Source organism: Pelobates fuscus, chromosome 9, assembly GCF_036172605.1.
Source record: "Pelobates fuscus isolate aPelFus1 chromosome 9, aPelFus1.pri, whole genome shotgun sequence".
NCBI lineage: Eukaryota > Metazoa > Chordata > Amphibia > Anura > Pelobatidae > Pelobates > Pelobates fuscus.
The window spans coordinates 45,688,936-45,701,769 of NC_086325.1; positions in this window are offsets into that span (position 1 = coordinate 45,688,936).

Here is a 12,834-nt window from a genome sequence, read left to right on the forward strand (position 1 = left end):
CAAATGGAAGCATAGGCTCATTAAATCCGTCTCTCAAAATTCTACTGTGAATACTGAAAAGGACAGGTCTCCTATATGGCACTGTAGCTTCACGAAATAGTGCCAAAGACATACAATGGGGGTACCGTTGTACTCAGCAGAAGTAACTGAACACATAATAAAACTTTGTACAGGAATAGCACACACCAACTTTACAAAATACACATGAGAAGTTCTTTGTTATAAGTTTGTGTGCGAAAACCCCCAAAAAACACAATTTTACTCCAATATTTAGCAGAGGTTGGCGGTAAAATGGCTACGTAGAAAGTGTCAAAACAACCTTAGGTAAATAGCCTGTGGTGTCTACTTTATATAAATATATACTTTTGTGTGGCAATTTTGTTTTCTTTTATGGCTATTAGGCTTACAAGACAAACATACCAAATTCTAAAATCGCTCCACATAAAAAGTGTATTTTACTCCTTGTGCTTTGTGACCTGTAACTACCAAAAAAAACTGAAAATCCCAGACACATTATATATTCTGTAATTCAGAACAACTAAATGAATTTATTTTTAATTACTTTCCTTAACCTGCACTAATTATGTACACATTATTATTGCAAAAACTGTAAAAAAAACACACAAAAATTCATTTTTTTGCATATTTCTGTATTTTTTTAATAATAAATAAGCATTTATATATATATGTGTTACATCAAATTAAAGCCCTTTCTGTCCTTTAAAAAACGGTATATAATATGTGTCGGTGCAATGAATAAGTAAAAAGCAAATTGCAGTTGAACGCAAATAGCAAAAAATGCCAAAAATGCCGTTGTCATTAAGTGAAAGACAAGCTTCTGAAGCTCTGTCCTTAAGGGGTTTATAAAGCTACAGGAAATTGCCGGCACCTAGTCCAGAGCCTTGCTGCATAGTTCAACTGAAACCACCAGGTCCAAATACTGTGTAAGCACCCAATAGTATATGATATGCCCTTTCCCAAGTCCGTAACATATTTATAACCTCTCCAACTATGACTGATTGTAAAAGGTCACTCAATGCACCATAACCACTATACTAAGCAGTAATGGTTATGGTGTAAGTGCTGCCTGTGGCCCCCTGATGCCAAATAGTTTAACACTAACTATGGGTTTATTGGGCTCCTGGCCCCTCATTCAAGTGTGTGTTCCTCTTCTGCCCCCTAATTAACCCCTTAAGGACACATGACATGTGTGACATGTCATGATTCCCTTTTATTCCAGAAGTTTGGTCCTTAAGGGGTTAAAGTTCCTTTTCCAACCCTTTTCTCAAGTTGAATCTCCTCTGTTTGCCCCTCATTTACCATGGATGTTTATCCTACAGTTGCTATATCAGTTTGGTTCATGAGTAGTCGGCATTAATTAACAAATAGCGTCAGCTCTCAGGTAGTTAATTTCATGCATACACAGACACAATTGATATCACAAGTGAGGATGGGGAACTTCAATTTTAGCTAAATATTTTTTATGAGCTTTTGGACTGCAGACAACCAAGGGACCTACGGATAGTGTCAAACCATTTGAAAACAATTTAACACATAACAAAGGTGGACTACTGGCAAAACTAAAACTAAAGTGGGACGTAGGAGACTCCTTGGCACCATATTCACTACAGTGGACTATAGTCGTTATTTGCCAAAGAAACTGTAAGCAGCAAATCTCAAATAAATGATAATTACATCGATTTATTTTGGTGATCTTGTTAAATTAAAAGATGTGTTTGTCTAGGAAATACAGAGACACAAGGTTCTATGTTCCATTAAGTCATATGGCTGCACATTTAATAAAAATCTAAGTAAACAAACGTAGGAAAGAGCGTCATGCCTACTAAATAAAATAACTGGAGCTTTGACTAAGGGTGTCAAAACAAAATATCCATTATGACAGGCCTTTGTAGAGTTCAAGGTCAAATTGTGTGGAATCAAAGAAATAATGCATTGAAAATCAAATGTCTTTTATTCACATTAATTTAATAAATAACATGGGCATATTCTTTTAAACCTTCTTAATTGATTTGTTTACACTTTATTGAAATAAAGGTGCGAATTTTAGGAACTGTATAACTTATATATTCATGCTTTTTGTTTTGCACAAATGTGTTGCACAAATTAATATTTTACAACCCCCTTACTTTTTCTCAGAAAATTGCTGTTTCCTTGTCTTTTTAACAAAAAAAAACTTTTTTTTAGTGATTAAACCCCAATCTACTTTTATAGCCCCCAAAATGTTAGCACATTTAAATGAATCTGTAGCTTAATAAGAGATTTTACTCGTCGTATTTAACTGATCAGTAGGTGTACTTCAGAATGGAACGTGAGAATATTTCTTACAGTCAATTGTCGCACTTAACAGGATAGACTGTAAAAGAGTTCAAACAAAATATAACAGGAAAAATACACTTTGTATCTCACCCTTGTGTAAACACAGGCACAGATTACTTGGCAATTAAATAAACGTTTAAGCCAGGAAGTACAACGAGATAACGTATTAGTATGAGGTCATTTAAGAAACATTACATTCTCTCCATGTGCAATTTACAATTAAAAGCTAAATATTTTAAGAACCCCATTTAGCCTCACAGATACAAGTGAATTAGTAATTTATTTGGACTTCACATGATGTTGACCAGTGTCGCCCACGCGTTCTTTGTTACTAATAGTTATCAGTATGTTGTGTCATGTTTTAACAATTCTGGCAGAACATTTAAGACTAGGGTATGGTCCCTTATCTAGATTTTAGCAAGACCTTTAACATTGTCTCAATTACAAACTTCACTAACAAATGACAGAGTAGAGGAGATGTCTTAAATGAATGTGGATCCAAGTTGAATAAAAAAAAAGGAAAGTTGTATAGAATAGTATAGACAATTAAGATATTTAGCAAAGGTAGAAAGTCACAGGTTTATTCTATTAAAAATAACATTGACCACAAATCAATTATTTATGTTAAAGGTACACTTCACTGCCCAAATAAAAAAATAAATCACTTTTTAGTTGATATAACCCAAATGAAAATATACATGGATTTAATTGTGCATTTTTTTTTTATTGAGGCATATCTAAAACAGTTTGCAAAAGCTGCAGGTCTCCTGTCTGCAGCCTTTGCCAGAAGTCCCCTTCTAACAAAGAAGGAGAACATGACATGTACAATCACGATATAAACAAGGCTGTACGATTAAGTATATGCTAGGCTGGTTAGTGAGGTGGTTAAACATATCTCTTGTCTGACTAGGCAGAGTATAAGTGATTGCTGTTTGTGTTAGGCTTAAACTAGAATTTTAGTAGCTTGAAGATAGAGACAATATTTGTTCCCCCTTCAGCAACATACACAGGTTTAGTATTTCTGTCTAGACCTACATGACATGCTTGTCTGGCAATAGTAAAATAAAAGCAAGTTAAGCAAACTTAGAAGAGTTTAACAATCTGCACTGCTGTGAGGTGAGTGAGGCAAGCATTGTAAAGTGAGAGAAAAACAAGAGCTTATACATAGATAGGAAACATGAGTTGAATCACATAGCCTAAAGAATAGTCAGGTGAGGTAAACCTCATATATTATGCTTTGGCAACTTGGTATCAGACAGTTCCCCTTTCATGGGTACTTCACCCGATGCCTCAACTGGGCACAGCTCGGAGGTTGCCGTTACATCCATCAGGCTGGGCCCCATAGCAGCCCCTGTGGGGAGTACCGTTCCGCTGTCTGCCCCTATCGGAGCTTGTGATCCATGGAGCAGGGCAGTGGTCATAGGTGGAGGCACGTTGGGGCCGGTAGAGAGGCCGACATCTTTAGTCCACGGACCCGGTAACCCTTATGGGCCGAATCCCTCCTGGGGTAGGAGTAATGGGGGGTCCCAGTGGCTTGCCGCCGTCCACGGTGGTGGGCCCTCCTTCCTTGTGGGCGATGCCTTTGGGTTGAGCCCTTGGTGGCCCATGGTCCAGGTAGGCCATTAGCGGGGGATTCGGGCAGTTGCGGGTCAGCTAGGCCCAAGGAAGTCATCCACGCTCTCCGCCTCTCACCTCCCTAAACCACTACCCATGGTCGGGGTGACAACCGTGCTTGGCGGTGTTCTAGGGCATCCCAAAATCGCTTAAAGTGCTTGTCGAGCCTTTGTAGGAATTTGTCTATGGATCTTTGAGGGTTTGTTGCAGTGTCTATGTGCGTTTTCTCTCGAGGGTACGCTGTCCCCGCCATTTTGTGACAGTCTGCTGTGTCCAGGTTTTGTGGCTAGAACCCGGTTCGGGTGCAATGGTTGGTGCTGTGTGGGCAGATCCGTGCCGTCCAGTGGGGACCGGGATGACCCCCGCCGGTCCAAGGGGGGGGGGGGGGTAGGAGTGAGTCAGAACTATTCAGTTGCTGATGAGCGGGGAGATCGGCCGCCTCTCCCCAGCTCTGTTGCAGTAGTCCGCAGCAGAGGGTCTCCAGTCTCCGTTGGTTTCAGACTTCAGAAAGGTGTCAGGCTGATTTGCCGCTGCTTTAGGTATCTGGGGTTAAACCCCAAAAATCAGCTTGTTTTTCGGGAGCCCAGGACCCACACGTCTGCTCAGCTTGATGGCTCGGCTCCGCCCCCAATAAAAGTAAACCACTTTATTCAATTTTTAAAATACTACATTATGCTGTAGTCGCTTTGGTGATTATAGTGTCCCTTTAATCAGTTATGGATATTTTATTTGCCTGTATATGTGTATGAATAGAAGATAATTTTTCTATATTTAGTATGAACAAGTTAGTGTGGATGTTTATAAAAAAAAATCGTACTTGTGTTGTTTTTATACTTTGCTCCATTGTAAACGGTAAGTTTCTTTTCTAACAGATTGTCGCAAATTAGTTTCATGTGGTGTGGTATAGGTGACTTATCTGCCACAGATTTCTAATTATGTGGCTACATATTGCCTTTTCACATAAGACATAAAATATATGACATTGTGTTGTGGTAAGAGTGATAAATAAATCACCACAGAACCTTTACTACCTTAAGATTTCCATCCATTATATGATGGGTTAAATGCCTTGTTTCTCCTCTGACTAATGTTATTATAAACATTAATACATTTATGCTTTATGTTTTTGTATTTTCACTAACTTGCAGTATTTGCATATTTGTCTATTTGAATGGCTTTATGGGAGGTCAGTATGATTATGAGTTTTCTGTATTTTAAATTGCGACATCACTGTTTAGCAGTGCTAGTGCCACTTTATGTGGCTATTTGGTAAATTGCTAACTTCATGTATTAGCATTGTGGCACAGGATGTGTTTTCTTTCAACATAATATTCTATGACTAAGTACTTGTCATTTGGTGGTGGTCTAGACGTACTGAATGGCTTTCTTTGTCAGAAGATAGTTTTAACGGTGGAATAATGTGATTTACTTTTATCTCGGTTTCCAAGTTAAACTATGTGGTGGGTGCTATTTCTCTAATTGGTCCTGCTGACTTAAGTGCAAGAGCTCTGGTTAAGCCAATGTGAGCACAGCACTATCACTAGCAGTGTGCTATATATTTCGTTTTGCCATTGTCACAATACCTTACCTAAGTCCTGCACGATCACGTGGAGAGGCTCTTTTTGCCGACTTCTCTTGGCAAGCGCGCAGCATGTCGGACGCCGGACGCTCTGTCCATGCCCCGTTTTATGACATGGCTCACGTTTGCCGATGGTTAGACGTGGAACCACACTATGCTGCCCGCCTCCTAATGTTTTGGGGGGGATGGTTTAAAGCAAAAGACGCTTCCCTATAAATAGAGCATCTTTTGCCTTTGTTCAGTGCCCTAATGTGGTTCATTTGTTGTTCCCTCTAGTGCTGGTATTATTTGGATTGCTCCTTACGGGTTTTGGACTTGGCTTTGTATTTTGATTATTCTACTTCTCTGGTATCCCTGGCTCGACTTGTATATTTGTTTATCCTGTTTTCTGGTTTCCTGACTCGGCTATTCCTTATCGTTTTCCTGATCTCTGGATACCTTGTATTTTGTCTATCTCCTGACTATTCTTTCACTACCCACATTAAGCCAGGCCCTTCTAAGGTCTGGTAATTCTTATTTTTAGGTTGCACTCTGCGTGTTGGGTCACTTTATCATGAGAGTCATTAACAGGTATAAGAACCGTATTGTTTTTTTTATCATTAATATTAAAACACGTATAGGTATCCACCTGCAACCAAGTACAGCAACAAAAGGCACTTGTTAGGTGATCATGCAATTATAACAGTATACAGTTAACTTGGAGACTTTTCTTCAAGATGTGACTATTTTATTTGGCTTTGCCCAAAGTTGATGTAATTCGACCTTTAACACATATATCCCTCAATGATAATGTTTGCCTAAATCTTTATTATTTATTATTGTTCCCTTGCTTGTTAAAATACATGTCTACCATCATTGCATGACAAGTGGAATATCTCTGAAGGATCTTGACCTAGTCTCTGGCCCACATATTTCCCGTTATCTTTTTGTTTTGTTACACAACTTATGAGCTTCTATTTGCAGGCAAACAAAAAGTACCCTCTATTTCTTATAACTATAACTTATATAATAACTGCATGTATAATGTTTCAGAGAGAAGCAATCGCATTGTACAACATTTGTGACAGTATCATTATTTTTAAAAAATCTAAAAGATATATTTATAGCAAAGTAGAATTGGATTTTTACAAACAAATTCTTGGAATTTCTAGGCAAGATAACTTTAATAGGTATCCTGCACTGAACGTGAAAAGGCAAGATCACGGATCATGAATTCCTTTGGATTAAAAACAGAGAACCTTCCCCTGTTGATTCATGTGATCATACTACCACTATTGTTAATCTGTGATGTCCCCCACCACCACCTTCCGATAGCATGATAATGTAGCTTATTTTATGCATTATGACTGAAGGGGGGAGGGGGGGAGGGGTTGTGAATAAGTCAAATAACAAATGTCCATTTTTTTGTGTTGGCTTGTGAGTTGAAAGCGTAAATGTCCCATATATTGTTCCCCATACAAAACAATGAAAGTGTTACATTCTTTAAAAATTCTATGCAAATATACTCAAAGTTACTCATCAGGTTATATAAATGTAAGAGAAATAGATATGTACGAATATAAAAAAAAAAAAAAGAATACAGCACTATGTGAACTTAATAAAGTATACACAGAGAAAGTAGACATTATGACAAAACAGTCCTTTCTCTTTTGTCCAATGCCAATTAGGTCACCTTCAAAAAGAGTAACAGAGACCAGACAAAGTCCAATAAAGAGTTACAGTCTAGAGTGAATGGAGCTACTGTCCCCAGTTCATCTATTGATCCCCATCTATAGATGTGGTCTTGAAAACATGTATTGTCAAAGAATAGAGGACAACAGTGTCTGCTCGAATGTCCTGAGGGTGGACCAGTGCAGCTTCTTGGGATAACGTAAGAACTGTATTGTATGCAGCCTGCAGAAATCAATAGAGGCAAGAGTTGAGGTTGACAAGATCACCACCAATCATGACCATTGGAATCATTAAGAGAACTACCAGACATTAGTCCTGGCCTTAACTTGACCTGGAGTGCTAAGTTTTTTATGTGTTATGTTAAATTATATGTGCCAAGTGAAAACTTTTTATTTCACACAATATGTATGAAATATGAGAACAATTTGCTTTCTATGAAATGTTCAACACTAAACCAGCAAATAACTGTTTTATGATAATCAGGCATTTAATGTTTTAGAACAGGACAGAAGGAGTTTTTATTGTACCAAGCTAAGCAGAATGCAATACTGTTAAAGCGGCCGCATTACTTAAAAGAACGTTGTTAGCAATTTCACCATGAATGCTTAAGAATAAGTTATGTGAAACAAAATGTATATGACTTAATTTGCCTGATGCAGACCAGCAAAATTATTGGGTTTTTCAAAAATTCACAAAACCAAGAATTGTAGAGAATTAACACAGAAACTGCAAAATGTAAGCCAAAATAGAAAGATTTTCCAACCACAATTTTTTTTCCCCGTAAAAATATTTTAGCTTTGAGTTTCCAATTCTCTTGTTGACTCACCACATACATTAACACTGGTGACAATTTTTTTATAGTGATGTATAATAATGACAACAAAGTATTATTATATACATTCAGATTACTCTAATTTTCAAGTACATCCTGGGGATGTTATTTTTTGCCCACCATCCAGGGATTGTTACTATTACCCAATTTAATGGTACTTATTTTACGTACCTTTAGGAGGATGAAGGGCTGAGTCAACTCTGCTTGAATTTGAATTCCCAATGTATCTTGTAATTACTTATTTTGCAGTTTCGTTGTCAATTCTCCATGACCCCAATGTTAATTTTTAAAAGTGGCAATTTCTATTGAAGGGATATTCACATTTACACATTTTCTTTATTCATATCTTAAGCAGAATATTTCTTCCACAATAAATCTATTTGTTTTATCTTTATTTGGATTAAATTCTTGGCTAAGAGTATCAAGATGCTCTCAGCCAATGATTTCGATCCAAACACGATCAGAGCTGATATTACTTCTGCATTCGTGATATCTTCAGAGGGAGCCAGACAGGGTGAAACGGGTGGATCCAGGTAAGTGTCAAACCATTCAACAATAATAAAACTACTAACTCGGAATGGCACCAAGGGACTGGTAAAACCATAACTATTACAGGGCGCTGTCGTGGTTATGGTGTCCAGACTGCCCATTTAATACAATACATCACAGACTGAACACACAATTGAACATCTGTGTAAACTGATACGATCCAGAAAAGTGAATAAACTTTATTGCAAACAAGTAGAGTAACAACTCAGATTATTCAGAGGTAAACTTGGAAGATACTAGCTGTAAACTAGTACTTAGTCACAAGCTCAACTTAAAAAGGCTACTGCAGTAGGAGGCTGCTATGAGCTCATGGCAAAATATTGAGCTGTTTTTTTCCTGAATTAATTTGGCCCACTGATAATGTAGCAATTGTAATTTTTGCATAAAGTAGCAGAAACTTGAGGATAGGGCAGAAGTCTTTAAGGAGTTCATGCAGTTTATGCTAGGAGATTTCTCTATATTAATTTATTAAATAAATTTGGGAGTATAAAATAAAGGCATTCTTATGTTAAACATCTAAGCACAAACACAAAGCCTTAGTAGTTTTACCTAGTATAATCAGATGGATAGCTGCTAGTGTATTACTGGGAATAGATTAAGACTGCCAAATCCATCAGGTATCCTGCACACATATAATATCTTCATGCAATTAACAAGCAAGTGAAAACTGCATAGTGATAAAATCAATATGTTAATAATTGCATTTCTTTAGTGTCCACTGCTGGATTAAAGGGGCACTCCACTGCCCAAATACAAAAGAAAAATCACTGTTGAGTGGATATACCCCCAATGACACATACATGCATTTAATTATGCATTTTCTTTTTCATTGAGGGTCTATCTAAAAACAATTTGCAAAAACTGCAATCTCTTGTATGTAGCCTGTGCAAGCCCTCCAATCACAGACTTCTCAATGCAACTCAATTAGAAGTCTTTGCAAGGCAGGTGCTCTGAGCAATTGCTGCCTCTTGAGTTTTGCTCCACTGAGCTAACCAAACAGGGAGTTACAGGACATGATGTTCAGCCAGGAGGGTTAATTTATTCTATTAATGGGACACTTACATTTACAGGGTTATTCACTAAAGTGAAAGTTCAAAGTGAATTTTAAACTGAAGGTAAACGTAATCAAAATGGAAACATTCTCAGCCAGCAATGCTTCCAGTTCCGTTTCTATGGCCTTCAGATTTAAATTCACTTTTAATTCCCACTTTAATGAATAACCCATTAGATTTTCTCAAACCACAGGTAATGCCAGATACAGATGTAAAGTGCTGTAAAGTAAACTAATACGAATAGTTTACAATGGTAAAATTTTATAAGCAAACAAACAAATAAATATAAACAAGAAAACAAACAAATAATAACATAATACTGTATATATATAAATGTTGAAATTTATATCTGCTAGATATATATATAGAATATATGAAAAGGACTGAATGAGACAAAAAAGGGGGGACACTATCATTACTTCTCCCTTCAGATAAGCCCCTTCCATTAACCCAGCTCCACAAAGTTTCCTGGTTTCATAAACCGTGCATATGCATTAACTGATCTAAGGCAATCTGTGCTTCCATCACCCAATGGCACCAGATCAAATGATAGAATAGAATGTAAAAATATTTCTTAAATATAATTACCGTAGATTAACTTTTCAGTATGGATACGGTTTTATCACTGATAATGTATGTCTGTCAGTAATCATTTATATATATATATATATATATATATATATATATATATATATATATATATATATATACATACATACACACACATTTAGACACAGTTTTTAATGCAGTTCAAGCACTTTTTAACATTATTCCATAAATTAGTATTTATTTAAACAGATACAAGTTCGACATTGTGTAATTTGAGAATGAAAATGTAAAAGGAACACAGTTCTAGTTAAGAAACCTTTGCATCTCGGGGTCATTAACCATAAGACCAGACCACCACTTTTGCACTTAGTGTTATTATTATCACGTCTAGTTCTATTCCTATAAATGTTCCGGAATGTCCAGAGAAATTAGTTAGGGGGCGTCTAAAACTGGCAGTTTCAATAATGTAGATGAGTCATAGTTGGTTTGATATAAAGCTCTTCAGGTTAATGCCTACAGCAACAATGTCATATTATCGATCGTATTGTTTTTACACCATGCTTGTTCAGGATCATGCTACCATATTTTGTCCATTCAGAGTACTGGCCATACTCAGAGTGATATAACTCTGCCCATAACACAAGACCCTAGACTACTTAATCCACAGAGCTGAGATGGCTTTTATAGATATTACTCAACATTTCACGTGATGTTTACCAAGTAGAGATGTCGCGAACATAAAATGTTCAGTTCGTGAATGGCGAACGCGAACTTCCGCAAATGTTCGCGAACGAGCGAACCGGGCGAACCGCCATAGACTTCAATAGGCAGGCGGATTTTAAAACCCACAGGGACTCTTTCTGGCCACAATAGTGATGGAAAAGTTGTTTCAAGGGGACTAACACCTGGACTGTGGCATGCCGGAGGGGGATCCATGGCAAAACTCCCATGGAAAATTACATAGTTGATGCAGAGTCTGGTTTTAATCCATAAAGGGCATAAATCACCTAACATTCCTAAATTGTTTGGATTAACATGCTTTAAAATATCAGTTATGATGTTGTATCGATCAGGTAGTGTAAGGGTTACGGCCGCTTCACAGTGACAGACCAAACTCCCCGTTTAACGCACCGCAAACAACCGCAAACAGTCCATTTGCACAACCACAAACTCCCCATTTGCACAAGGTTGGATACCAAGCTAGCCATGTCCCGTTCCTTGTCCTCACTGATGTCATTGAAGGTCTCTTCCTCCACCCAGCCACGTACAACACCAAGGGTCCCCGAAAGGTGACAACAAGCCCCCTGTATTTTTTTTAAATGTACACTACTGTTACACCAGATATGAGTTGCACTGGTGTGACACTGTGCCCTGGCAGGCCCTGAAACGCACACATGTGAAGGAAACTGACTATTATTTCACAGTCAAATTTCTAGTTTTTTTTTCTAAATGTACACTACTGGTACACCAGATATGAGTTGCACTGGTGTGACACTGGGCCCTGGCAGGCCCTGAAACGCACACGTGTGAAGGAAACTGACTGCTATTATATTATAGTCAAAAAAGTGTGTTTTTTTTAAATGCAAGCTATTGTGACACCAGATATGAGTGGTGGCACTGGGCAAGTGGACACAGTATACGCTGTGAGCCTGACACACACGCTAGCAGGCAGGCAACTGCAATTAGATTACACAGGAAAAAAAAAGCAGACTGATGTTCTAGCCCTAAAAAGGGCTTTTTGGGGTGCTGTCCTCACAGCAGAGATCAGATGAGTCCTTCAGGACTGTAGTGGACACTGAATACACTAGCCTAGCTATCGATTTCCCTATTAAATCAGCAGCAGCTACACTGTCCCTCCTCTCACTAAGAATGCAGCTTCCGGGGGGCGGGGCCTAGCTGTCATGGAGGAAAGACGCACTTCGTGTGAGCTCCCTCAATATCTCACTTTAAGCAGCTATCAACAAGCGAATTTCACCCCAGAAGGGGATGACCCAGCAATGTTGCTCCTACCTGACCGACCCGACATGCTTAATAGCGGTCAGCAACTCGACAGAGTCTTACTTACCTCTGCATGGCAAGTGTGGCCTGGTGCTCACCGGGCGGGAGAGGCGGCCGATCTCCCGATCCTGGAATGCCCAGGAGCAGCTACTTCCCAGCAGGAGCTCCGTTACATCCCCCCCCTCGGACCGGTGGGGGTTATCCCGGTCCACCCCTGAGAGGCTGTCTGGAAGTTTGTGTGTATGGGGCAGTGTATGTGTGTGAGGGGCCAATGTGTGTGTAGGGTATGTGTGTGTATTGGGGGCAGTATATGTGGGCAATGTGTGTGTATGGGGGCAGTGTATGTGTGTGGGAGCAGTAGTGTATGTGCATGGTGGGCAATGTGTGTATGGGGGCAGTGCATGTGTGTGGGAGCAGTAGTGTATGTGTATGGTGGGCAATGTGTGTATGGGGCAGTGTATGTATGTGGGGCAATGTGTGTGTATGGGGCAGTGTATGTATGTGGGGGCAGTGTGTGTGTATGGGGCAGTGTATGTATGTGGGGCAGTGTATGTGTGTGGGGGCAGTGTATGTGTGTGGGGGCAGTGTATGTGTGTGGGGGCAGTGTATGTGTGTGGGGGCAATGTGTGTGTATGGGGCAGTGTATGTATGTG